This window comes from Canis lupus, chromosome 17, assembly GCF_048164855.1.
Source record: "Canis lupus baileyi chromosome 17, mCanLup2.hap1, whole genome shotgun sequence".
Taxonomy (NCBI): domain Eukaryota; kingdom Metazoa; phylum Chordata; class Mammalia; order Carnivora; family Canidae; genus Canis; species Canis lupus.
The window spans coordinates 50554030-50581937 of NC_132854.1; the positions used below are offsets into that span (position 1 = coordinate 50554030).

Genomic DNA, 27908 nt, shown 5'->3' on the forward strand with positions numbered 1-27908 from the left:
GATGCACATTTTCAGCTAACTTATGGGCAATTCATCTCAAATAGCCCTAAAGTACCTCAAAATCAACATACTGACACTTGCTCCTTCTCTAGATTTTATAAATAACACTATCATTTTCCTTTGATGAAAAGCAGTTTTCCTACTATGTATATCATTTGTACATCGAAAGAAAGAAAGAAAGAAAGAAAGAAAGAAAGAAAGAAAGAAAGAAAGAAAGAAAGAAAGAAAGAAAGAAAGAGAAAATTACCCGCTAAAGGAGCAGGGATTTATTTATTCAGTACAGGGGCCAATTAAGTGAACCCTATACCCCATTGTCTTGAGGGGATTAAACTACAGGCCATCTGCTAAAGGGCAGCGGCCTGAAAGAGGGGCTGGTACAAAGCAAGCAGAGCAAATACTGACCAGATCATTTAGATAATCTCTAATGGAAATGGGATTTGAAACATGAGAGAGTATTAAAGTATTAAGCACATGACAACGTTAACAAAAATGTAAAAGGCACTTAAAGACTGAAAACAGGTGGTTGAGTTAAATTAATGGTTATGCTCTAGAGTAAAGACAGAGCAACTCTTATCGTCCATCCTTAACTCTCTGAGTCCAGCATGGTACCTGGTACTCAAGTAGGTATTCAATAAACATGTGTTAACTTTTTCATTTCACTTGAGATTATATAGGCACTAGAATTTTCTGACTCCAGCTAGATCTATTCATCTGAGAGACGAGGAAAAATCAGTAGGAACTGATACAAGATAAGGGATAATTAACGATAATTAGGAACTGGAGTGGTAAATAAAAAAAGGATACATGAGAGACAAATAGGGGAGTAAAATCCCCAAGACTTACATGATATAGTTAAAGGAAAATGAAAAGCTGGCTCCAAGTGATTATCTTGAATATCCTGAGAAAATGCAAAATCTCTAACATTATGAAAATTTAGAGGAGGCGCTGGTCTGGTGGTGATGTGGGTGAGTTTAGTTGTGGAAGTCAAGGGTGAGATAAGCCTTAGGGGAGCATTCCTCAAGAAGGAAACAGGTATTAGTTGAATGACAGCATTCTTTAAGATAATTATTAAGCATCATATCCAGGGTATGATAAATGCTATTATTAATAATAGTTTGTTATTTTTATTTAATGAGGTAAAAAAAAAGTATATATTGGCTTTCCTATCATTCCCCTTATGTTCTGAAGCAGAGTATCTAGATTATTTGTGAAATAAAATACTGTTCTGAGTTCCACAATTCAGATTTTCTCCAGTAAATTTACAGTTTCCTGATTGAGTCCTATATTGCAATGCCCTACCACTGAGCAGTTTCCTTATCTAGATAACATTATCCGTTATTGTCTCAGTTTAGTTGATCACCACAGTTAGTAATATTTATTTCCTAAAATGAATGATCCTGTGATTTGCTTAAATGATTCATATTTACTTTTTAGTAGTTACTGTATTTTCAATAATGTTTATAAATCATCTTAGCAAATATTTTCCCCTCCTGCACATACCCCAGGGCTTCCTAGTTCTATGGATATTTTGATTTGTTATTTGTAAGTATTTATCATGTATATAAAAGATGATATGATTATATAGTTTTAATTTTTCTCATTTATTAGAATAGACTTCCCTTAGGCCACTGGTTCTTTGCTATGAAGTACATTTCTGAAATTAGCCTGTTGCCTTAATGTTTGCAATTATTTATTTAAAAATTATTTTTTAATTTTCCCTTGGCTCTGTTTCTTAACTTATGAAATGAGGCAGTGGAGCTAGGTGATCTTAAGGTCTCTCCAGGTCTAATGTCAGCAAATTCTCTGACTCCTACATTCAACATGTGTCTATGTCTGATAACAATGCTGCATAATTACATGATTCTCCTGGCTCATTCTATCCTGTTTGTAATGTCATTAATATTAAGTATTGTGGCAGCTTGTGTAAATAGCATAATGCTATGACCTACAGCACACCCAAGAAAAATATTTGTTATGGATATTCCTATTTCTTCTTTTTTTAATATGTGTAATGTTAGTATATATTGAAGAAAATGCGGGTAAAAGTAGATAGAAAAGACCAGGGACAGGGACATTGCCTTAAAGTAATAATGATGCCCCTTATGAAGATCTAATAAGTATATTATAATTTTATATTTTTTGCACTTTCATCTATTCTCGATCATAGAGAAAATCATGTAATTTTGCTGGCAACTATTGCCCTCTGGAATGATGTATGTTGCAGAAAGAATGGCATGCTCCCCATGGATATTTGTTACATTTTTCTTTATGCACAATTCTTAAGCAGCTGAATGATGCTGCAGCCATATAGTTATTAGGGGGTTATATCTGGAATCCAAGTGAAGAAAAAATTTACTCAAATCTTCATTTTCAGTCAATATTATAGAAGACTTTTCAATTCATCTGGAAGCTTACTGTACTGCCAACCTTTGCCATTTTTATTCCCCTTCCATTTCCTAAAATAATGTATTTTTCATTTGTAGTAGATTTATAAATTTGATCCTAGCTTCAGGCAATGAAATGACATGTTTTTGATTTCTATTTTATAATGCCCGTTCTGCAGGATTATGAGATAGGAATAGGATGAGACAGAGGGAATAGGATGACATGTACGTGACAGAAGATGATGACCTAAATGAGGGAAATTAAAGTGGGGTAAAAAGATTTAAATGGATTTAAAAATTATTTAGATGATATATCAATAGAATGGAAGAACAAATTAAAGGTAATTCCATATTTCTTGCGTTGGTAACTATGTAGATAACGGTGTCATTCACTCAGATTGAGACTATCAGAGGAGTAACTGATGACAGTTTTGATAGGATATAAAGAGTTTGAATGAGAATGTTTGTTCATACCCACTGAGTTTGAGGTAACTATTATATAATTAACTAAATACGCACATGAAATTTGGACCTTGTGAGAGCCAGCATCCAGAATGTCCCACAGTGATTCCAGCCCCCATACCCTTTTGCAATCTCTTCTCACATTGTATCAACATTGGTCTGTGTGACCAATAGAATATGTTAGAGTATATGACACTTCAGAAGCTAGATCATAAAAAGCATCATAGCTTCTCTCCTTACTCTATCTTGAGTTACTCCAAAAGAAAACAGCAGCCATGTTTTAAGAAAACAGGCAGCACTAAGGACAGCTCCACAGGCAAGGCATTGACGCTTTCTGGCAAGAGTCAGGTGAGCCATCTTGGAAAAAGATTCTCCAGTCACAGTCAAGTCTTCCAATAACTGAAGCCCCTATCAACAAATTTCCTGTAATATTTTAAGACACATTGAGCCTTCACATCCAGCTAAGGTGCTCCCAGATTCCTGACCCTCAGAAACTGTTTTAAGCTGCCAAGTTTGGGGGTATTTGACATGCAATGATAGATAACTAATACAGACTTCAATAAAGAGACCTAACTCAGAAATAAAGATGAGAATTGCTGACATCAATTTAATAGTTTTGAATGAGTTTGATATCATGTATAGGAAGAATAAAGGAGAGGATCTTAAATACAGCAATATCCAAGGACTAGGAATCATAGGGAAAAGATCCAGATGAGACTGGGAAGTGGCTAGAAAGGCATAAGGAAAATAAAAAAGGGCAATGTCATAGAAGCCATGGCAAGAGAATATTTTGAGATGGAGGTGGAGGAGGGGTTATAGAACTAACAAATTTTGCCAAGAGGTTAAGTCAAAGAAAGACAAAGTGACAGTCAGGAGGTCATCTGTTCTGAAAGCAGTTTCAGAGAAGTGTTAAAAATGGAAACAAATAAACAAAACAAAACAAAAAGTGAGCTGAAACTAGACCTTGCATTATTCTGAGGACAAATGCCTATCATGATTACTACCATAGCTCAATGCTACATTTTGGTACAGCAGCAAGTTTTAAATTTGGAAGGGAACTAAAAGTGGCCTCTCAAGTGCAATATATTCTTCACTTACAACAGAGGAAAAATCTTGGTCCTCAGATTTCCAGTGGAAGAGGTGTCCAAGCTATGAGCTCAAATGAAAGAATCAACAAATACAGAAGGATTAATCACCATGAGTGAGCATCAAGGGAAGAAAACTGATTAAGATTTTCTAGAAATTCAGATATTAATGTTTTTAGGAAGAGTATAAAATGATATCTAAACACATAGGGGCACCAGGTGTCTCAGTTGGTTAGACATCCACTCTTGATTTTGGCTCAGGTCATGAAACAGGGTCATGAGATCAAGCCCCACAACAGGCTCTGTGCTCTGCGTGGAGTCTGCTTGAAATTCTCTCTCTCTCTCTCTCTCTCTTTCTCTGCCCCTTCCCCCATGCTCACTCTCTCAAATAAAATATTTTTTGAGAAAATAATAAAAGCATAAAAATATGGGCTCACAAAATTATAATGATCAGGCATAAACATAATTTCAGAAACAAATGGGCAGAACTGGAAAAGAATACAATAGAACTTGAAAAATAATTGAAAATATGGGATACATGAGTTGTTCAGCCTGCTAAGCATCTGCCTTCGGCTCAGGTCACGACCTTGGGATCCTGGGATGATGTCCCAAGTGACGCTCTCTGCTCAGTGGGAAGGTTGCTGCTCCCTCCCTCTCTCTGACCCTCCCCCTGCTTATGCTCTCTTTCTCAATAAAATATTTAAAAAAATTTTTTTGAATAAAAATAACAAATTAAAATATTCAATGAACAAATTAAACAGCAGACTGGATATGGATAATAAAAGAATTAGTTAACTGCAGTGGGCTTTTTCAGTAAATTATTGAAAATAGTGACCAAAAGGCAGGGGGGTGGGAGGAACTGAAATGAATGCATGTTTAAAAAAATGAAAAATATGGATGCTTGAGTGGCTCAGTGGTTGGGCAGCTGCCTTCTGCTCAGATCATGATCCTATCCTGGTTGCCGGGATCAAGTCCCGCACCCCGCTCCTGCGAGGAGTTTGCTTCTCCTTTGGCCTCTGTCTCTGCCTCTCTCTTTCTCTGTGTCTCTCATGAATAAATACATCTATTAAAAAAATGAAAAATATCTTTAGAAATGACTCAGGTTTCAGCATAGAGACACACAAATATGGAAAATATATCTTTTGTCAAAAAAAAAGATAAGAGACATGGATAATAGAATGAGACCGGTGAAATATGAAATAACATGAAGAAAAATAATATAGGACACAAGTGACTTTGTAGATCACTCAGGACAATTCCAGAAATGATACCAGGACAAATTATGTTCACATGGGAAAAAATGAAATTATATTGTTACCTCAAACTATGTAAGATACAGTCAACAAACTCTTACTGAGCAATTATGTGCCAGGTACTGCATTTATTATTAGTAATTCAGCAATGATAGGTAGAGTATTTCCATTCATAAATATATTATACCTATGCCTCTCTTCCTTCCTCTTTTTCTCCACCCCAACTCTTCCTTTCCCTCCTTCTTCTTTCTTCTCTCCCTCCATCTTTGAAGTATTGAGCCTTCCTTCAAGGTGATATTTCTCTTTCCACCAGGGCTTTAATCTGTATACTTCTTCAGAACAATCTTTATATAATGTAAATCTGATTATGAGCTTCTTCCTTTAATGACTTCTATTCCCTTTGGAATAAAAAAAAAAAAAAAACACTCCATATCATGGCAAGCCAAGAGCCTTTTCATCTCTATCTCCCCAGCTTCCTGATGTATCATTAAAATGTGTACACAAGGTCTTGAGTATTCTACTATTTTCAAGCCCCTCAAACACAATGTTTTCATCTTCTCATCCCTCTACACATCCGTCTATGCCACTTCCCTGTCAAGAGGTATATCATTACATGCAGCTTTGTTCCCAGGAGTTTTTCTCATTTTTATTAGGCACTATCTCTTCTAGGAGGTAAGCACGGACTATTTCCCCTTCCTTTCTATACAGCTTTCTGTCATAATACTTAAAGCATTAATTTATAGTGTTTGCTTTTCTAATTCCCTACTAAAATGTAATAAGGTCACCAAAGATAAGAAATTGTATACATCCTTAAGGTTTGGAACAATGATTACATATTTTTAAAGGCAGCAAAAATCACCTGAGCCAAACACAAACTTAACATATTAAATGATTCTTTTTGAAATTTTTCTATATCATAGTCATTCTGGACTTGTTAAATAATACTGTATTGGAGAAAATTACAGAAACATAAAGGACCAGGATACCAGAATAGTAATATGTAAGAAATGATTATAATGAGAGCCTTTGACTTCAGTTTTGGTCATGTGATTTACTTTGCTAACAAGATGTTAGCAGAGGAGCTTCACGCAAGGACCTAAAATGTGCTGGATGGCGGGTGTTCCTTCTTGTGCTAAATATGTAACCAACTAGAAGAAAATGTCCTGTCTAGCTCACTGGTGGTTTTTTATTTTCTTGTTCTTGTCCTCTGAAAATGCAAGTGCATATGTAATAATTCCTTGCAGGTAATAGGATTCTGATTAAAAGGCTCTACTGAACTGTGACTTATCTCTCTACTTGGAATTTGCAAATGCTAATGAACTTGCATATTTTTCTTATATGCCGTACAGACATCCAGTTCACTTTGCTCCCACCTGATTTCCTGAAAAAGTAACAGTCTCGATCCATAATTGTCCCGATGTAGGGCTTATTTACTTAGCCAAAAATGTTCACCTCTGACAGTCACATATAAATCCCAAACTGAAGCTATGCCAATCAAGGTTCTAATTCGGAGGTAGACTATGCCTCCAAGACTAGCACCAGATTTGCTCTTTTACTGAGCAGAATTCTATAGACAGGAAGAACTCTTATTGAAGCCATTTGAATCAGCCTGTTAAAAAAATTTTTTTTTTGGAGAAGCTGTCTGACTCACCGGAGCAACATAAAGAAAAAGACAGCCCTGAGTGAAAAAAAAAAAAAAATGAGGTCACAACAAGAAAGGAGTATTCGGGTTACTCAAAAATCTCAAATACCATAAAAAGTAAATCAAAGAGCCATAACAGGATTTCTGGAGACACCAGTGCTTCAGCAACTTGGCAGCTCAGTTTATTACAGTGGAGTGATAATGAGGCCATGCTTTAGGATCCAGAGTGGACCACTTACTCTGGTAGTGCTCCAAGACCACAGACTTCACCCCTAACCCAAATCAGAAGCCGTGAAACATTGCTGTCAGTTACATAGGGGCTTGAATGATAGAGTTCTGATGGAACAGTGCAAATCTATCACCACCCACTGAAAAGGCAGGTCAAGGCACAGGTCCTATTGATGGAGCATGTGTTAGGTTGAACAGACTCATCTCAGGACAGAAATACAACATTACAGAGTTGAAGATTTATCAGTTGTCAGTTTTCCTCATGTTCTTTGTTCATGTTGTTGTCTTTCATAATTCATTAGCTAAAAATGGGCAAAGGGTCACTCATAGTGGAAGGTTACCTGGTGTCCTAAATCTAGTTCCAATGATGCCTGAGGTCTGAATAGCCCACAGGAAGAAAACGAGCCTTTAAAAAAATAATTTGAGAGAGAAGACACGAGCAGGGAGGGGAGGCAAAGGGTGAAGCAGGCTCCCCACTGAGCCAGGAGCCCAACATGGGCCTCCATCCCAGGACCCTGGGATCATGACCTGAACTGAAGGCAGAAACTTAACCAACTGAGCCACCCAGGTGCCACCAAAATAAGCCTTTCTAATATAAAATAAGCATACATTCTTGGAAACAATTCTAGCGAAACTGGCATAACTATATTTGAGGCTATCAGCTAAATAAAAAGACATTACATGGAAGAAGCACAGGAAAATAGTTTTAAATTTAATTCATTTATAAAAGTTAGGTCTTATTGATACATCACTGTGGCTATAATAACAGTTCCTAAGAAAGGTGGTCATTGATATTCCATATGAAAGGTGTCAAAAATGTCTAATTAACAGAAAACACTTTATTGGTAAGGATGTTATAATGAGAAATATAACAAAGAGACAGATATTCATTTCATACATCAATAAAATATGTATAAATTCTAAGTATTCTTTACTTTGGTAATTATATGTTTAACCCCATAAATAAGTTACTACCTGTGGTAAAATATAACCCTTCATTTTAACAAATGGGCTATCACTAACTGTGAGGTAAAACATGATATAACCAGGTAGTATCACTTGGTAACTTTTGGAAATGTTGGTCGTTTCCTACAAAAATAGTAGTTCTATGACTGAGATTTAAGTGGAAAAAAATGAATTTACACTAGAAATTCATGATTCCATATTAAAGAATTAAGGATATTTGGAGCAGCTGGGTGGCTCAGTTAAGTGTCTGCCTTTGGCTCAGGTCATGATCCCAGGTCCTGGGATTGAGCCCCACCTTAGGCTCCCTTCTCCCTCTCCCCTCTACTCATGCTCTTTTCTTGATATCTCTGTCAAATAAATAAATAAAATCTTTAAAAATAAGTAAATAAAAAAAATAAATAAGGGTATTGAACAAAACAGTACTACAAAAAATAAATAAAGGGGTTGGGGATAAAAAGAGAGAAATTGTAAGAATTTTACAGTGAGGATAAAGAACTTAAATAGCTTCCTCAAATAGTCTTCCTCAAAAGTGGTTCTGGCCTGACAGTCATGAAGCTCTACACTCAGAAAATATATACATGTATTCAAGCAGACACCACTCATTTTCAATCATTCATTGAGCAAAATGTCCCAAAGAAAGTGAGCTAGTAAGAAGAAAAATGAAAATGACACAAATTAGTGTTATCAAGCTTCATAATTATGAGCAGTTATGAAATCAAAAATTATGATCTCATGGTTATAAATTAGGAAATGAAGACAAACTCTAGAATAATATAAAAACAAATAATGGCTATCAAACCTTGAATAAAAATCATCATGAGCACCTGAAAAGTTAGGTTAAAATTCTAATGAACATTTTTACATCAAAGAGACCTGTATCAGGAGAATATAAAATAGGTAAACATTAGAAACACATTCAAATGTCATGATCCGATGTATCTTTCTTTACCATCTTAATATGCTCTCAGTAAGAGCAAAGTGGTAACAAGAGAACAAATAAAGCAGGAAACATTCTCATCATTAAAATCTCAGAAAACTTCCAAACTACAGTAAAAAAATGAAAAAAATAAAATATTAAAATGACATCTTCTAGGTGCCAGTGTAGACATTTAATAAGCTCTGGTTAGGGAATACAGAACATAGATGCCTGAAAAAGAGAGTGGATTTCTTAAAAACCTCTAAGTATAAAAAGGCAGAAAATTTTTATTTAATGTAAAACAAGAACTGATCAAGTAGATTGAATATTTTCCCAGGTAATTAAGCTCTGTAGACAGATAACTTACATGAAAATAAGTTAATGAAAATATACCAACAAAATTAAAAACACATTAGAGAAAATAAAAACTATCACAAGAAAAGTGGCTTTTCAGTCAAAAAACAATAGTGGGAGACTTTTGGTAACACAAAGAGTACTTATAACTCAAAAAAAAAAAACCTGGGAATTCTAGGAAAGTGTATTTGAAATGAGAGGCAGGATAACAGAAATATAGACTCATTGTACAAATAAGAAATACGTGGGGCTATGTAGAATTATAGTGTCAATTTCTATGAATATCTTAATGGAAACATTTTATTCATGAAAAATTTCATGAAAGCTTTCAAAAGGTATAACTTTCTATTTTAAAAAGAGTCCAGCATCTAGTTAATAGAAAAGAACAAGAAAAAGAATAAAAAGGAACAATTTGAAGATTGTACTCTTCTCTCATTGATACAAGAAGCCAAGCAATGACTTAGGCAGACTTGTTTTTTCTTCTTTACATGATAATTCTCATTTCTGTAGAGAGAGCTGTGTTGTCTTGACCGTCTTCACAGGGGTTTGTGTAGACAAAGCTAGGAGCATCGCTTATTGTACTTGTTCTCAAAGGTTCTGAGGTCACAGTCGTTGTCGTCTGTGCTGTCTCTCTGCCACGCTTCTTGACTCCCAGGACTGTGCTCTGCCTCCCCATCCAGAAATATCCCCCATATGCTGCTCTCACAAAGAGGGACTCAGAATCTCGGAGAGGGTTATGCATCTAGCCATACATAGACTCTAATTTGAATGATCCCCTTACAGAGTTGAATGTTATTATGGAAGGACAGGAGTCTAAGGCCAGAGATTGTGTGCACTGAATAGCCTTTAGTAAGCCTGGAGAGAAGGATTCAAACCAGATGGGTGCTGCTAAAAACAGGTGTGCAAGAGAAGGTGCCCATTCAGCAGTTTTAGTATAAAAGAATAATTTGCCTAGGGCTGTCACAGCAGCATCTTTAGAGTAACGTACCTACGCAAATTCAGAAAATTGTATTGTTTGGCTTCGTTATATAGGATTTCTCTGCAAATCAAGTGAAAGCAACCACTTTGCTCGATCCTCTACTTTATAATTCTTTTCCTCACTCTGTCCTTTTGGAGAATATTAAAACACAATTCACTCTCCTTCAATTTGTGTGGAGATGAGACTGGATAGAAGTGCCACGGAGCTGACAGGTCATACTTTAAATTAACTTTCCCAAATAAGAATTTAATCTAGTTTCAATAAAAGAGTTATTAACCACTTTTAATTAGGGAAAGCAGGCTTGAATCTGGGGTACTTTCTTCAGCTCCCAATGCAAGGACTGATCATTAGTCACTGATGGTATCAGGGCTTGTCTTCAAAGGGCTGTGGTACAGAGGCCCACCAAACAAATCTCTGGAGAAAGGAGAGGGTTTGAAATGCACAGTGCTGGGGATATTCCACAGTTTGACTTGATTTGCAAAGGCTTTATCTTGGTGTCAATACAGAGTGTCTTTCTAAATTGACTTTTGGCAGTCGCTAAAGACAACCAACAAGGGCAAATCACAGCTAATAAAATATGTGAGCTTATCCTCACCACGAGAAAGCAAGCTGTATTTGCTGAGTAGAGCCGCATACATGAGCAGATCTGAAATTCTGTGACTGCTTAATCCTATCTTTCATCACACCTGCTTGATATCCAATAACAAGGAGTTTTGCTTGTCAGTTTACAAATCAATGGCAGATTTAGGCAAACGTGAGGTCATGCGACCATAGGCAAGTAACCTTTTGCACCCACCACATGTGTCTCTTAAACCCTATAGGTGTGGGCAATGATATACAAAATTGGGAGAGGGCTTGTATCAATGCTGAAAAGTTAGAAGAATACCTTACAGTTCATATTTCATAGACCTTAAGGTACTTCTGCCAAATTAGGTACAAACTGAATTGAAGTAAGGATGAAAGAGCAAACTCGTTTCATTAAAGAGCTTGGAGAGTAAGCAGAAGGAATCTTGATAAAGCCTCATAGCTACTTCTTAACCTGAAAGGGGGACAGCAGAGCATGAATGAATGCCAGGGCGATGTTAAGACTTTCCATTATGGAGGTTGTGTAAAATGCAGAGAAAGTCACTTATCAAAACTTCTTCTGAAAGTGATAGAATAAGCAGTTCAGTAGGGGATCCTTCACATCAGATGAGTAGCACAAAGTCTACACTGTCAAAATTCATCTTGTCTGGGGCTACAAGCCAGCAGAGTCCTGATGCCTTTTTGGCATGGGTGATTGCAACATGCAGAAATGAGCAAGCAGTGAAAATCATCAGACCTGTGAAAAGATACAAGGTGGAAGAGGCGGCGCTGCACAATCAGAAGAATCAAGAGAAATGTCACTCTCTGAAACAGGTTGTACTGCACAATGTTCCAGGAAATGCTGCCTTGGGTCTGCAAAACTTCTGCATAGTGACGGTGAGGGACTGATTCAAAATCAGGGAAGAATGGTAAAGATGGAATTACAGTTATGACTTAAACTATGTTATAGACAATGAAATATACACAGAACAGTGAGCCACATCACCTGCTCAAGGAATTCACCCAGAACTGAGGAGGTCTGTGAACATACGAAAAAGAAGATGGGCAGACACAGTATATCCAGGATTTCCAATGTACTAATAATTGAAATTTTAGAGTTTAAAAGCTGAAAACAAAGGAAAATATAATTAAAGAAAATACAGAACATACACACACACACACACACACACACACAAACTATTGTCCAACGTTGAAGAAATAACTGAAGCTGCAGACAAATTGAATGAGTTTACTCAGTATCAGGAGAAACTGATCAAGAGGCAAATATGTATCAAGATAAAAAACAAAACAAAACTATAGTAGAAAGACATACAAATCCAAGGAGAAGAGAAATTTATTTAATGATTCATCAAAAATTTTATTTTTATTTATTTTTTCATCAAAAAATTTAAATGACTTGCTTACTTTGAATGTTTCAAGATGTATGAAGATATGACTTTAAGAAAGAGAAGAAAATATCAAGAATTCTCTAGGATGTTGTCTTTTTCTCTAATAACTAGATCAAGACAGCCACAGATATAAAGGGATAAGAAAGACCACCACCCATATATATGCTTAAAATATATTTAGAGATTGAATAATTAAAGACTACAAGAACAGGAAAGTACAGATATAAGACCATGATGATAGACAACAAAGAAACTCTGGAAATATTAGAGTTGTATTTTTAAAATATTACTATTTTGGTTATAACTTAATGCAAATTAGAAAGAAAACTGCCTTAGGATAGGTAATATGTAACAGCAATAAAATTTTATAACAACAGTCTGAGTCTAAGTGTAAATTATGTCAGTAAAAACTATAAATTGAGGGAAAGTTGGAAGAAGCTAAACATTAAAATCTTGAGGATATATGCTGTTGTTTATAATTAGAAAAACAAAGATGTGTTTTTCTAAACATTTGAAGGCAACCACTAGTGGAAAAAGCATAGATATTTACCTGCCAAATCAATACATTACAAGGAGGAAAATATAAAAATAAATAAAAAATAAAAAATAATAAAAGGAGGCAACTAGGAAATAAGAGAAAGCAGAAAGCAATCATAATGGACAAACATACCCATTTCCCTGATAACCATAAATTAATTCCAAAAGCTATAATAAAAACACAGACTCTTAGAATGGGGGGAGGGATCAAAATTCCATGATATACTCTTGACAAAATGCATACCTAAAATAAAAGGCAAAGAAGGGCTAATTTGCTGAATTAATTGTGTTTAAATGCTTCTCAGCATGTAATTGACAACAGCAATTCTCAATACAAGTTTAATCAGCCTATAGGACCCTCTTGAATAACTGAAGGCATTTCCATCTGAAAGGATTTTTTTAGCACGCTACTCAGATGTAAAATGTGTTAAAAAATAATGTCAGAGAAGCATATTACAAACTGTCACTCAGAGTGCCCTTAGTTTTACACAAGTTTCTGTATCTCCGGTTTTACCTGGTTGATGGGAATATGGGCCATTTTATTGCATTTATATTTTAAATTTTCTGAAAAATACTTAGAACACAGCTTATTTTAGTAAGAAATAAAAGAATAAAGATGAATCAAAGAACTTTGCCCATCCGGGAAGTGTGGAACTTTCTCATCCAGGTTTCTGTGATGGTTTGTGCATCTTTTCCGATGGGTACAGCTTAAAACAAAACAAATATTAAGGTTTTATTTAGAGATTTGTAAGTTCCAGTTTCATTTTCTCTCTTTCATTAGCGTTATATTCAGCCACTAAAAGTGAAGGAAATTGAATAAAGGCAAATTTGAAATATGCAGTAGCTCACACAAAATAGTTTAAGAACCACCTAGAAAGTGTTTTACATAAATATAACACCTAACACTTAATAGTCTTCTGCCTCTTAATGTGCAGTTTGCACTATTAAAGCCAATTGCAAATAAAATAAAATAAAATAAAATAAAATAAAGCCAATTGCTTCCTATATCCCTTATAAAACAGAGATGCCACTTTCTCCTCTCCAAAGACTAATGTGATAAAAAAAAAAAAACTTTTTAACTTCAAAAATCTGTTTATGCCTTTCCCACCCCCAAAAAAACAAAAAAAAAGAAACAAAACAAAAAAATCCTGTTCTTACACAGTAGACAGCACTTACCACATAATAAAATATTAAGAATCAAAACACTAAATCTAAACTAATTTGAAATAAGTTCCATACCTACTAAATGTCTCTCTTGATATTATTTAAAATGCACAGATGGTAATAAGAGATAACGCAGATAAATCGCACATAGTGATGTGATTCAAAAACCTTTCCCTTTGCCTAAAGAATTTGAATTCGGGGAATTAGTAAGATCGCTTCTGTGAATGTTCAGAATAACTTATTTAATAAGACAAAAACATAATAAAAAATTTCTAGAAAAGCTAACATTTATATGACAATAATATTTTGTGAAATTCAGAATGATCAACATTTGTATTATGATTTTTTTTCTTCAAATTTCATGGCTGTGACACACACACACATAACTGTATTCTCAGTTCACAGCATAAATACTTGCACCAGCTGTTGATGCCATGCCTTGTTTTACTTTTTGTTATTTTCCATTTCTCCCTGATGAAGACCACTCTCATGTATTTAAGTTACTATTTTAAATATGTAGACATCTTTGCATAGCATATAGCGTTATTTATTCTTTCTTATATAGTATTCTTTTCCAATTTCATTCCTTGCTTACATTTCTTTTTCTCTCTCAGTGGATTCATTGAACGCTATCTATAAGCTCTTTCCAAACTATTGTAACTTAAGTTTTTGCTTTTAACTGCCACATATTATTCCACATTTTAGTAGTATATAACTTAGTGGTCAACATCACAAATTCTGAAACCTAGCAGTCAGAGACAATATAAAGATGAATATAATCCTATCTTTTTAGAGACTTGTGGGATCATTGTAAATATATAATGAATTTTTAAGAGTTATAAAAAGCAGTATAATTTTCTGCCTACACATAGTCATATGCACACATCCAGGAAAGGAACTGCTATGCCATAAGGAATAGACATTCTTCGTTTCAGTAAATACTGACATATCACTTAGAAGCATGTGGATATTATTTGCATTTACAATGAGAGCTACCGAGTTTCTCTACACATCCTTGAAAATAAATTCTGCGAACTCTCTTTCCAATTTTTGTGACTCATGGATATGCGTGACTGCTTAATTTGCATTTCTGATTATTATTAGTAAGTTCCTAGTCTTTGAGCACCTTCTGCAGATTCACATCCCTGTTCAAAGCACTTTCCATGCTTTACTGCTACTCTATAGTGACTGTATTTTTTATTTGCCAGAGCTCCCTTTGCAATCTAGATACTGACCTGTTGTAGACATGGAAATATGTTATCAGAATATATTATACATCTGTAAATTTAATGAAGTGACACATTTTTAGTTTGGATGGAGTAAAATGCATTATCTTCAAATCCAGTTTGTGCTTTTGGAGTCCTGCTAAAGACGTCTTCCAAGCCTAGGTCATTAAGATAGTTTTCACCACTTTCTTCAATTAGGTTTTTATTATCTTAATCCATTTAACATTCACCTTTATATGTGGTAAAACTGGGATTAAGCTTTATTCTCCATGGCAAACAATTTTCCGGACGTTGAACAAATAAGCTGTCTTTTCTCCATTGCTTTGCAGTATAACCATATTTCAACCTCTTGTATGTATGTAGCTCTATTTTTTAGCTCTATATTCTGTATACTGGTTAATCCATTATGATGCCAATACTGATTTTTATGGCAATGGCTTGTAGTATGTTTTAAGGTATAGTAAGATAAGTCCTATTCTCTTGGCTCTTCTTTTAAAAACATGCACTAACTCATTGTGTACCTTTATTAAACCCAAAATTGTAGATTTTGTTGGATACCTCTAAAAACCCAGGTGAAATACTTCTACCATGTTGACTGTGAACCTCCTTCTTAATTTTAATCTTAATATCAGTAATAAACTTAATTATTTCTATGAATACTTTTGGAATTCTTGGTTAATTCTTAGAAACCTTTTTTTTTTTTTTTTGTGGTTACTATCAGAATGGTACTTTATCTCATTTTGGTGTTATTGGTGCTACCATTCCTGAGTGAAAGCTATTACTTTCATATTCAATAAGTTTATTGATATTTGAAGTTTCATTTCATATTTTCATATTCAATAAGTTTACTGAAATAGATTATTCTAATAGTTTGTTGGGTCTGCTGGATTTTCTTTGTAGTTAATTATAGCACCTGAAAAATGATAGATTTATCCCTTCTAAACATTGCACAATTGTTTTCTGGCCTTATAGCATTCACCATATTCACAGTTCCATCTTAAAAGGCAGTAACAATAGCAGACATCATTGTCTTCTTTCCAATTTTTTCATTTTATTTTTATTTATTTTATTTTTTTTCTTTCCAATTTAAAATGAAGATGTGCTAAAGTTTCTTGATTTTGGCTGTAAATTTGGGTATATAGCCTTTAATAAATTAAGGAACTTCCTTCTTCATTTCTAGATTATGGAGTATATCTTCCAGTCATGATCTCAGGGTAGGTAGATGGAGTCTCACTTCAGGCTCCACGGACAGTACTGTTTCTACTTGAGATTCTCTCCTTCTCCTACTCCCTCTCCCCACCCTCTGCTCACACATGCTCTCTTGTGCTCTAAAACAAATAAATCTTTTTGTTTTTTTTTTTAAAGATTATTTATTTATTTATTTAAGAATGAGAGAAAGAGAGAGAGAGGGAGAGAGAGAGAGAGCAGGAACAGGACGGAGAGGTAGAGGGAGAAGCAGACTCCTCACTGAACAGAAGCCGGACCCAGGACTCAATTGCAGGACCCTGGGATCAGGACTTGAGTGGAAGGCAGATGCTTAGCCAACTGAGCCACCCAGGCACCCTAAATAAATCTTAAAAAAGAAAGAACCACTCATACAAGAAAGTTAACCTTTTCTTTTGAAAAACTGTTCAATCATATGTTTTGCGTATGTGTGTAATCTAATAAAACAAATGAATAAGCAAAAATCAGAACCACATCTATAAGTACAGAGAACAAGCCAATTGTTGCCAGAGGGGAGGGGGTGGGGGATGGGCAAAATGGGTAAGGTGGAGTGGGCAATACAGGCTTCTAATCCTGGAATGAGTCATAGGAACAGAAGTTACAGCATAAGGAATATAGTCAATGAGTCTGTAATAGTGTTGTATGGTGACAATGGTAGCTACACTTGTGGTGAGCACAGCATAACATAGAGAAGCTGAATCACTATGTTGTATATCTGAAATTAATGTAACATTGTGCGCCAACTATACTCAAAAGAAAAATTGTTAAAACTTACCTGTAAAACTGCCTGAGTCTGAGACTTTTTGAAGGTTGAACCATAGGGTTGGACATGGGATGAGGTGAATTTCCCTTTTTTGATTACTGGAATATTTATTCTCCTTCCAATTCTAGTATTTTTTTTTTCAGAAATGAATTCATTTTTTCTAGATGGTAGCCTAGCAAATTATTACTTTATTATATATTAACTATCTATGGTATCTATAGTTGTTCTCCACAATTAATGGATTCTATTAAATGTTGTAGTGTACTCATAGGGAAAAAAATCATTAATTCTCAATCCCCTTTCAATAGAAATCGTATAAATTAGCTGTTCTTTTTTTATTTCCATAACCCAAGATCTAATTATTAGAAGCATATTTTCCAAGCTAATAATTGTGTAAGGTATCTAAAATGTTTAGACATGACACAATATAAACTAACAGATGTATTATTTAATGAAGGCAAAGTGACATCCAACTTACTGGTTAAATAACATTTATGTACCACTCACTACATATTAAAAGCTCCTCTATTCATCCAAAAAAATCTTGGGGAAAGCATTTTCAAAGTTATAATAAATAAAAAAAAAGTTAAAAACATTTTTAATATCATACTGCCTCTCTACGTCTTGGAATTAGGATTGTAACGGATTCCTAATTGGTTGTAAACCAGCTCTTTTAATGACACAAATATATCCCCAGTTGTAGCCTATTAGATATTAATAGTCATGACAGAGGGGATTCTCTGTCCACTCTTCTTGAGCATGGTTCATTTTATGGTTTCCCTCTTCTTGGCTTCAACTTTTCTTTATCTCTCAGCTCAAGTTCATACAATATGCTAATAAATTATGTTTTTCACTTCAATGTTAAACACAATGATTCACTTTAACCAAACTTACGGCTAAGTTACACCCCCCCTTTTTTTTTTTGGAAACCTTGAAACAATTTATTGAGTTGCTTTATACAAGATTAACAATTTCCATACCACCCCCCAACACCAACATACTCGCGCCGCACAAAAGCCACAGCCCCTCTCACACCTCAGGAGCGGCTGCACCAGGGACAGCCCTACAGCCCCAGGCCCCAGGCCCCGCTCTGCCTGCCGGCCCGCCTGGCCATAGCTGTGGAAGTCATTCACTCTTTCGTTACCACAAATTTCTATCAGATTTCCATCTAGTTTCCATTCCAGATTTAATATCAGTAAATTTAGGCCTGGAGAGTAAAGCAGATGGATAAGTTAGCCAGTGATGTCCAACTGATCAAAAACAATGTGATATACCTACTTGGCTGTGATGTGTCACTGATGTTTTTCTAATATATATATATATATATCTAATATATATGTTTTAGATATTTTTCTAATATATATGTTTATATTTCTAATACATATCTATTTTTCACTCACATGCGTGTGCACACGCATGTCTTCTCTAAAAAGGGGGTAAATGTTTGAATCAGTTATATTCAGAGTGGCATAGGACCAATTGGCATAGGACCAATTAAAGAGCTATTTGTTAGTCCATCTTTTTTTAGTTACATCAAGATTTTACCATTCTGCTATCTAAAAGAGCAACTAGTATTCTAATCTCCATCAAGAATATAGATTATATGTATATATATTAGTGTGTATATGTATAGCATATATGTTAGCAAAGAAATGGCAATGCAATTGAAATTTCAAGTAAATTAATCTATCCTCATCTTAAACACAGTTAAAGATAAGTCTACTATAGAAGAGAGAGAGATATAGACGAGTGAGAGAGAGAGTTACACTGATACTAGGTCTAAAAAAAATCCTAGACTTGGAATGTGAACTTTTTGTCATGCAGGAAAGATTAAGTCACTTGAAGATAATAAGGTATAAAACAGAATTAGTGCCTTTATTCTCTATATTAGCAATGAAATTTGTTTTTGGTAAAATCTGATTGCTGTAAATTCCACCCATTAGGAATAAAATATGTGCATATAGATTACAGAAAGATCAATCAATCGATCTATCTATCTCAACTTTCCTCTCAGAGCCATCCCTGGAATAAATGTCAAATTTCTAGGAGGGAGAAAAATGGAAATGATTGCCTTCACACTTAACAAAGGTAACAATGTATGGATTTTTTTTTTTTACTTCTTTTTTAAATATTTTATTACTTTATTCATGAGAGACACAGAGAGAGGCAGAGACATAGGCAGAGGGAGAAGCAGGCTCCCTGTGGGGACCTTGGGGATCTTAACCTGAGCCAAAGACAGATGCTGGACCACTGAGCCACCCAGGCATCCTTTTTTTTTTTTTTTTTTTTTAACTTCTAAGGATACTATCAACAAGTGAAAAGTCAGCCCACAGGATGAGAGAAAATATTTGTCAATAATGCATACAATAAAGATCCAATATTCAGAATGTATAAAGAACTGGTATAATTCAAAAGCAAAAAAAATTAATTAATTAAAAATAGACAAAGGGTTTGACTAGACATTTCTCCCAGGAAGATATTCAAATGACAGAAGACCACATGAAGAGCTCAGTATCATTTGACCTTAGTCAAATGCAAATCTAAGCCTCAGTGAGATACTTCACACCCATAAGGCTACAATAATAATAACAACAAGAAGAAATGGTGAGGATAGAGAGTAAATGGAACACCCTCACAAATTGCTAGACTGAATGTAAAATAGTGCTGATACTATGGAAAATAGGTTGCCATTATTATATAACCCAACATTTCCCATTCCTATATATATATATACCCAATATACTTGAAAACATATGCCCATACAGAACTTAGGCACTAATGTCCATGGCAGCATTATTTGGAATTGCTAAAAAGTGGAAACCCAAATGCCATGAATGAATGAATGAATGAACGAACGAACTGTGGTATATACATTAAACATATACTATCCATCCATAAAAAGGAATGAAGTGCTAATACATGCTTATAAGCATATATGTACCTCAAAAACATTAAGCGAAGGGAAAGAAGCCAGATATAAAAGGTCACATATTGAATGATTGTATTTAAATGAACTATCCAGAATAATCAAATTTCTGGTTGAGTGTCTGCCTTTGGCTCAGGGTGTGATCCTGGAGTCCTGGGATTGAGTCCTGCATCGGGCTTCCTGCATGGAGCCTGCTTCTCCCTCTCCCTGTGTCTCTGCATCTCTCTGTCTCTCTCATGAATGAATAATAAAATCTTTAAATAATTTTTTCTAAAGTTTCAAGAAGTAGTTTAGCTGTTGCTGGATATGTCAAAGTGGGAGGAATGGGCAGCTTTCTTTTTGTGGTGATGAAAATATTCTAGAGTCAGATGGTTTTGATTTTGTACAACATTGTGAATATAATAAAGCCACTGAGTTATACACCTGAAGATAGTGAATTTTAGGGATGCCTGGGTGGCTCATCAGTTGAGCACCTGCCTTCACCCCAGGACGTGATCCTGGAGTCTTGGAATCAAGTCAGGCATCAGGCTCCCTGCATGGAGCCTGCTTCTCTCTCTGCCTCTCTCTGTGTCTCTCATGAATAAATCAATAAAATATTAAAAAAAAAAACCTCTTAAAAAAAAGATGAATTTTAAGATAATAAATGAAATCACAGTAGAAGGAGGAAAAAAAAATCCAACCATTTAAGCTGTACAATTTGGTGTTCCTTTTATTGCTGGTAGTATTCCATTGTATAAATATATTTCTATTCGTGCATTTACCACTCAATGAGCGAATTCTTTTTAGTTCTTGGCAATTATCAATAATGCTGCTACAAATACACATGCAAGTCTGTTTGGATGTGTTCTCAATTTCTCTTGAGGAGATATCTAGAAATACAATTTTTGAAGCTGTCAAATGATTTCAAAAGTGGTTGAACCATTCTGCTTTCTTACCAGCCATACATGGCATTGCCAGTTGCTCCAATTCTGTGCCAACAGTTGGAATTGTCACACTTTTACATTTTGGCCATTCTTAGTGAATGTGTAGTAGTAACTTACTGTGATTTCAGTGTGCAGCATCCATGATAGCAGTATTCCTGCAGGCTACTATAACAACTACTGTAGTCTAGGTAGTTTCAATAAGTATTTCTCACAGTTCTGGAGAAGTCTCAGGTGTAGGTACCAGCAGATTTGATGTCTGGTAAATGACCTGTCCCTGGTTTACAAACAGCTGCCTCCTAGCTGTATCCTCAAATGGTGGAGAAAAAGATGGTCTCTCTGTCATGTTTCTTCCTACAAGATCACTAATCCTACCCATGAGGGCTTCACCCCTCCATGACCTGCCTTCCAACTTCCAAATGCCATCACAATGGGGATTAGGACTTCAGCACATGGATTTTGGGAAGATACATTCAGTCCACAGAAAACACTAATAATATTGAACATCTTGAAATAACTGCTATTCATATATTTTGATAAACTGTCTAAATCATCTGTCACTTTCTTTTTAATTAGATCGTTTGCATTCTCTTAATAAGCTGAAAGAATAGTTTATGTATCTTCTGGCTAGATCTGTTTCTGACATGTTTTGGAAAATATTCTCCTGGTCTGTGGCTTGAATTGTCTTTTTATTAACTGTGTTTATATAATATAAAAAATATTTAATTCAAATAAAATCCAATTAAGCTACTTTTTCTTTCGTGGTTTATCAATCTTTGCCTAAATATTACATAATATTATGTCTCACATAAGTCTATAGCCCATTTTGAATTGATGTTTTTATATGCATTAGTAATAATCAAGCTTCACTGACACATTGCTGACCACACAGCTGGATATGTGGAGATCTATTTCTTGATTATCTGTTTCATTGAACAATACATCAAACCTTACACCAAAACAAGTCCTTATTACAGATTATATAAAGTCTTGAAATCAGGTCATGAATGCTCTCCAATATTTTCTTCTTTTTCAGCAATGCTTTTGGTATTTTATGTTCTTTGCATTTATATTTGAACTTTATCATCACTTTGTCAACTTTTATAAAAATGCCTGTTGAGATTTCACTGACTTTATAGATCTATTGGGATGGTCATAACAACTTATCCATATTGAGTCATCCAATATTGTATTTTCTCTCAGCAATTTTTTGTAATATTCAGTACATATAATATCCTTACATATTTTGGTACAACTTATGCTTATGTATTCAATATTTCATGCTATTATAAATGATATTTTTCATTTGCTTTTTGACAAGAATTAAAATAAAATTTTTGAATATTGATCTGAATCTTTTTTATTGATCTGAATCCTACAACCTTGCTAAATACATTTTTTTTATTTCTATAAGTATTTGTTATATTAATATAATTTCTATAAGTATTTGTTATTTTTTAATAACCTATAGATTTCTCTTTTAGATTTGAGAGAGCATTCATGTGAGATCAGGAGAAGGGGCAGAGGGAGAGGGAGAGAGAGAATCTCCAGCAGGCTTCCTCATTGAACCCAGAACCCAACATGGGGCTCAATCTCATCACCCTGAGATCATGACCTGAGCCGAAATCAAGAATCAGATGTTAACCGACTGAGCACCCAGGCACCCCTATTCTATAGTATTTTCTGAAGGTATGGCTCTGTCATTTGTCAATGGAGATTTTCTTCTTTCTTTTCCATCTATATACCATTTTTTCTTTCCCTATTGCACAGACTAGAACTTCTAGCACAATGCTAAGAGGAAACACAGAGATTAGCTATCTTTGTCTGATTCCTGAATTTAGGTGGGATCTTTTAGTCTTCCACTTTTTTTTTTTTTTTTTTTTTTTTTTTTTAGTCTTCCACTATTTAAGTGTGGTATCATGGTATCAGCTATAGTGATTTCATAGAAACACTTTGTTAGCTTCAGGAAGTTCCCTTCTCAGATAATCTTGCTGGAGATTTTCATCATGAAGTGCTATTGAATTGTATATATTTCTCTGGATATACTGAGATGGTTATATGTACTGTTTTTTATTCTGTTTGTATTGGGAATTACATTGATTATGGAACATTAAACTGCTTTTGTGTTTCTGGGGTGAAATTCATTAGGTCATGATATATTACACATTTGGTTAATCACTAGATTCAATTTGCTAAGATTTTAAATGAGTTTTTGTCTGTGTTTATGTGGTATATATGCCTGTATTTTTCTTTTCTTATAATATATTTCTCTTATCTACGATTTTGTGTGCTGACCTTATCAGATGTGTGAGTATATATGCTTTTCTCTTCTAATTTCTGGATGAGTTCATGTATAAATGATACTATTTCTTCTTTAAATATATTCTAAAAATCACCAGTAAAGGCAGTTTGTGTGTGGTTATTAAAAATGACTTCAATTTATTTTATAATAGTATGGCTATTCATGTTATCTATTTATTCTTGAATGAGCATTTAAAGTTTGTCCATTTAAGTTTTTTTGAGGGTTATTAGCAATAAATTTTTCATAATATCCCCACATTATATTTTTAATGCATATAGTTTCTATGTTGGTTTTCCCTATTTCTTTCCTATCATCCTGACATTAGTAATCTGTGCTTTCATTCTCTTTCCCTCCCTCTCTCCCTCATATTTTTTCCTATGTCTGTTTGAAAGTTTTTAGATTTTATTGATCTTTTCAAAGACCTAGATGCTATTTTCTCATCTAGTTCTTAGTTTTCTGCAGTATTGCAGTATTTCCTTTCTTTTGTTTAATTTGGATTTCATTTGCTTTTCTATTCCTAGTTTTAAGTTGCAAGACTAAACCATTGATTGAGATTCTTTCCAAGTTTTCTTATGTATATTTGATTATATAAATTTCCCATTAAACAAGCTTTAACTGCATCCCATAAGTTTTATGTTGAGTTTTCATTTGCTGTAACTTATTTTTATTTCATAAATATATATATATATAAATATATATAAATATATATATATATTTATATATATATATATAAATACCTAAAGGCTATTTAGAGTGTAACTTTTTAATTATTTTGGAGTTTTCTAGAGTATGTGAGAGAGATGGAGGGGAAAAAGGAAGGGAGCAAAAATACGCGAGAGGAAGTTCTAGATTAATACCATTGTGGTAGGAACATATTCTGTGAGGTTTTAATCTTCTGAAGTCCACTGTGATTTGCTTTATAGCAGATAATATTGTCTATCTTGGTTCCATGTGTTTTCAGAAATAATGTGTAAAAAAGGAATGTGTATTTTGCAGTTGTTGGGTATAGTTGAGTATAGTGGTTAAGAAGTTCATTCAGATTTCCTGCTTATTATATTTTTATTTGGTCAATTACTGAGTGAAATACATTGAAATCTCCAAAATTCACTTAAAATTTGCCTATTTCTCCCTTATTCTCCCATCAGTCTCTGTTTTCTATATTTTGAAGCTGTTCATTATGTGAATATTTATAATTATTATGTATTTTTGATGTATTGCCCCTTTCATCATCAGGATATGTCATTCTTTAATACTCCTTCCCTTGAAGTCTACTGTATCTGATATTTATATAACCACTTCAATTATCCTATGCTTCATATTTGCATAGTATATTCTTGACTAACCACCTATTTTCAATCTATTTCTACATTTAAAATGTGTCTTCTATAACAAGTATTTGATTCTTGTTTTTTAAAACCAGTCTAAAAACCTCTGCGATTGGATTTAGAAAATTTTGTAATTTATGTACTTATTGCTATAGTTGTTCTATGTCTACCAAACTGCTATTTATTCACTTCTTTCAACCCTTTGATTTCAAATTTAATATTTTTCATTCTTTGATTTTAGTTGTTCATCCTCCATTTCTTATAACTTTTGATTGAATATTAAACATCTTATTATTTTTAGCAACTCTATTGTTATTATTCTAGTTAAAACAATAATTCTAGTAGGTAGTGGACTTACCTGATTCAAACTGCAAATGGAGTGTCTTTCACTACGTGCAGCTGCTGATAACTCCATTTTTATGGTTTCCTACTGCTGCTGTCTTAGCTTGAATTTCTCTCAGTCTCAAAATATGGTAGTCAACCAAAGATTTAGGTAGAGATGTAATATACATTTTCTATGGTTTCCTTGCTTCTAGCACTCTCCATAACTCCAAAATTTTATCTATTCTCTGTACTTTAACACCTCCAGTTACCAGGATTCACCATTCTCCCACTCAGGCTATATAGTGTTGGGGAATATAATGATTTAGAAAAGCACTAAACTCACAGATAAAGCTCTGTGCAGGCCTACTTTTCAATAATCAAATGTTTTCTGACATTTTGATTTTTCAATGGGTCTCCTACATGTGAGTAGTGAAGCCCCTGCTACTCACATGTAGTTTAGCTGTCAGCCATGGATTTGGGTCAATTTATGGACTGAATTTATTTATTTTAACATTTTTTAATGTATATTTTTTTTGTTGGAGTTTGAATTATGCACTGAATTTAGATCTCATTTCTTCTTCAGGCCTCATGCTATCTTGATTTCACTTCCATTTCCAGAAGTTACCACTGCCTTGTTCTTTAGCCTTTGTAACTTTAGCTGGTAAGACTGTAGCTTTTCTCAGTGCTATTTTTGGTAACATATACTCATGGGGCTTAGCCAGCACTCTCACCTTCTAATCAGAGAGTCATAATCCTACTCTTCTTTGGTTGTAGTTATTTTGGAATTAAAACCCCTCTCTCTACCTCCTTTTTGACATTTTTCATTCTTCAAATAGTGTTTTTAATAAGTAATGTCTACATTGAGTTCTTGTGTTTTTATTATTATTCTAGTGTTTTTAATAAGTAGTGTCTACATTGAGTTCTTGTAATTATTTCACTGTTGTTTTATTAAAATAAATTCTCCCCTGGTCAAGGTTTGGAGGAATCATCTGTTCCCATAATATCTTTCTAGGGCTGGAATAAAGACAAGAGTGTGTCTTGGGAGGAGGGTGGAGAGGATAGGCTGCTGCAAAGGGCTACAGATTAACTGATAATCATCCCTGGAGGCACTGCAACATTACAACCTTGCAATAAAGTATCTTCTCTCCCAAACACTACTTGGAAAAATAAACCTTAACTGAACAACAACTCTAGTCCTGCACTGTATGAGGAGGTAATCGCACTATTTCTTCACTAATGGTTAATTAGGGTTGGCAGTATACTGGAGAGTGCCACGCAATTCTTCAAATCATCCTATTCCTCCAAATATTGACATTCTAATTATCAGAGTGTGTAGTTTTGCAAAAACACCCAAAAATACTAATTAAAAATACCTGGTATGTCAGCAAATTTGAATTAGGCACAGAAATTGACCATGAGTACAAAAGGGCTTCCCTGTGGAGTTTATATATAAATTTTGTCCCTGTCTGTGTTTACTTCCAAGTATGCCTGGTAACATGAAAGTGGAATCCCCCAATCAGGTACCCAGTATGAATTCTAAGAGCCACAGGATATAATGAGCTATCTCACTTCTGTACATCACAGACTCTCAGATTTAGTTCCCAAGCAGAAGAATTCCAATTGGCCCCCACTACTACTTCCTATCTAATTCTGCTTTTTAAATTTATTTTGTCTACATGCTATTTGCTATCCCATACTCATATCTATTTCAGTTTGAAATACAATTTCCATACTTGCAAGGTTAAAAAATAAATCCACTTGTGGAACTCAGCTGAAAAGGGAAAGATGGGATCCCTGGGTGGCTCAGCAGTTCAGCGCCTGCCTTTGGCCCAGGGCGTGATCCTGGAGTCCCGGGATCGAGTCCCACATCAGGCTCCCTGCATGGAGCCTGCTTCTCCCTCTGCCTGTGTCTCTGCCTCTCTCTCTCTCTCTCTCTATCATGAATAAATAAATAAAATCTTAAAAAAAAAAAAAGATTGTCTAAAAAAATGAAAAGGGAAGGACTATCTTACCTTCTAGGTATTAAAGTTAAGAAACCGAAGTTGTTAAGGATATCTAATCTCTGACTTTCTCACTTATCCATTTATTTTTTCCATTACCTCTTCTTCCAAGTAAGATCTGTGTGCATTAGTGTTCTAATATGTAAGGCTACCCTAGGCCAAATTCTCCATGGCACAGAGTTTTTGGAGAAACTTAAAAATCTTCTCCAAATTGCACTGAATAATATTGACGGTAGGAGAGCCTCTTCTAATAATCTGGGCAGAGAAGATGTTTGCCTTACCAGGTAAGTGGAATAATAGTCTGTCTATTCATATACGAAATAATAAATGGCAAAAAAGGGAAACAGTAATAGCCCCAGGAACAAGAAATGTGCTTTGAAATAAAACAATGATTAGACATTTTCTTATTGAGATCACTATTACAAATATCTTTTCAAAAATCCTAATTGTAAAGTTGTCCTAAAATAAATAATTCCATTTCACTCTCTTCAATGTACTTTTCTACTTCTTCCTTTATAGTTGTATATACCATGTTCTATCTATTGTGTAGTACTTTGTAAAACAAAGGCACATTATATAAATGTGAGAAGTCATTATCATGTACTTACTATGCAAGACTGTACAATGCCCAGAGCAGTGAAGGGAAGGGAATTCTCTGAACAGAGCAATTTTTTGCATGTTGCTGATACGTTTCTCAAATCACAATCATTTCCATGGAAACAGTCTGTGATAATGCAAAGACAGCCACTGTCTTCTAAGATCCAGCAGAAAAATAATTTTGTCTCTGAATGCAAAAGCTTCTTAGTCAATCACAAATATTGTCAATAATTAGCAATAACAGCAAGGGGAATTCAATTATAGGCAAAGCAAATTGCCTTTTATTTAAATGTTCTCTTTTTAATGCATCCCAGTGTGAAAGTCCCTCTTTAAATTAGTGAAAGCATGTGTAATCTCA

General features: G+C 34.5%; 2 long non-coding RNA genes across 10 annotated transcripts in view; both read right to left on the minus strand.

The window, feature by feature from the left end:
• The window catches only part of LOC140608082 (uncharacterized), an 848352-nt gene that overhangs the window by 354405 nt on the left and 466039 nt on the right, over positions 1 to 27908 (minus strand). The window lies entirely within an intron of this gene.
• LOC140608079 (uncharacterized) lies at positions 5293 to 27683 on the minus strand. The gene is made up of 3 exons (XR_012010054.1): positions 27562 to 27683; positions 13294 to 13486; positions 5293 to 5582 (listed from the first exon to the last, which is right to left on the minus strand). It is a non-coding gene; the product is annotated as an uncharacterized lncRNA (long non-coding RNA).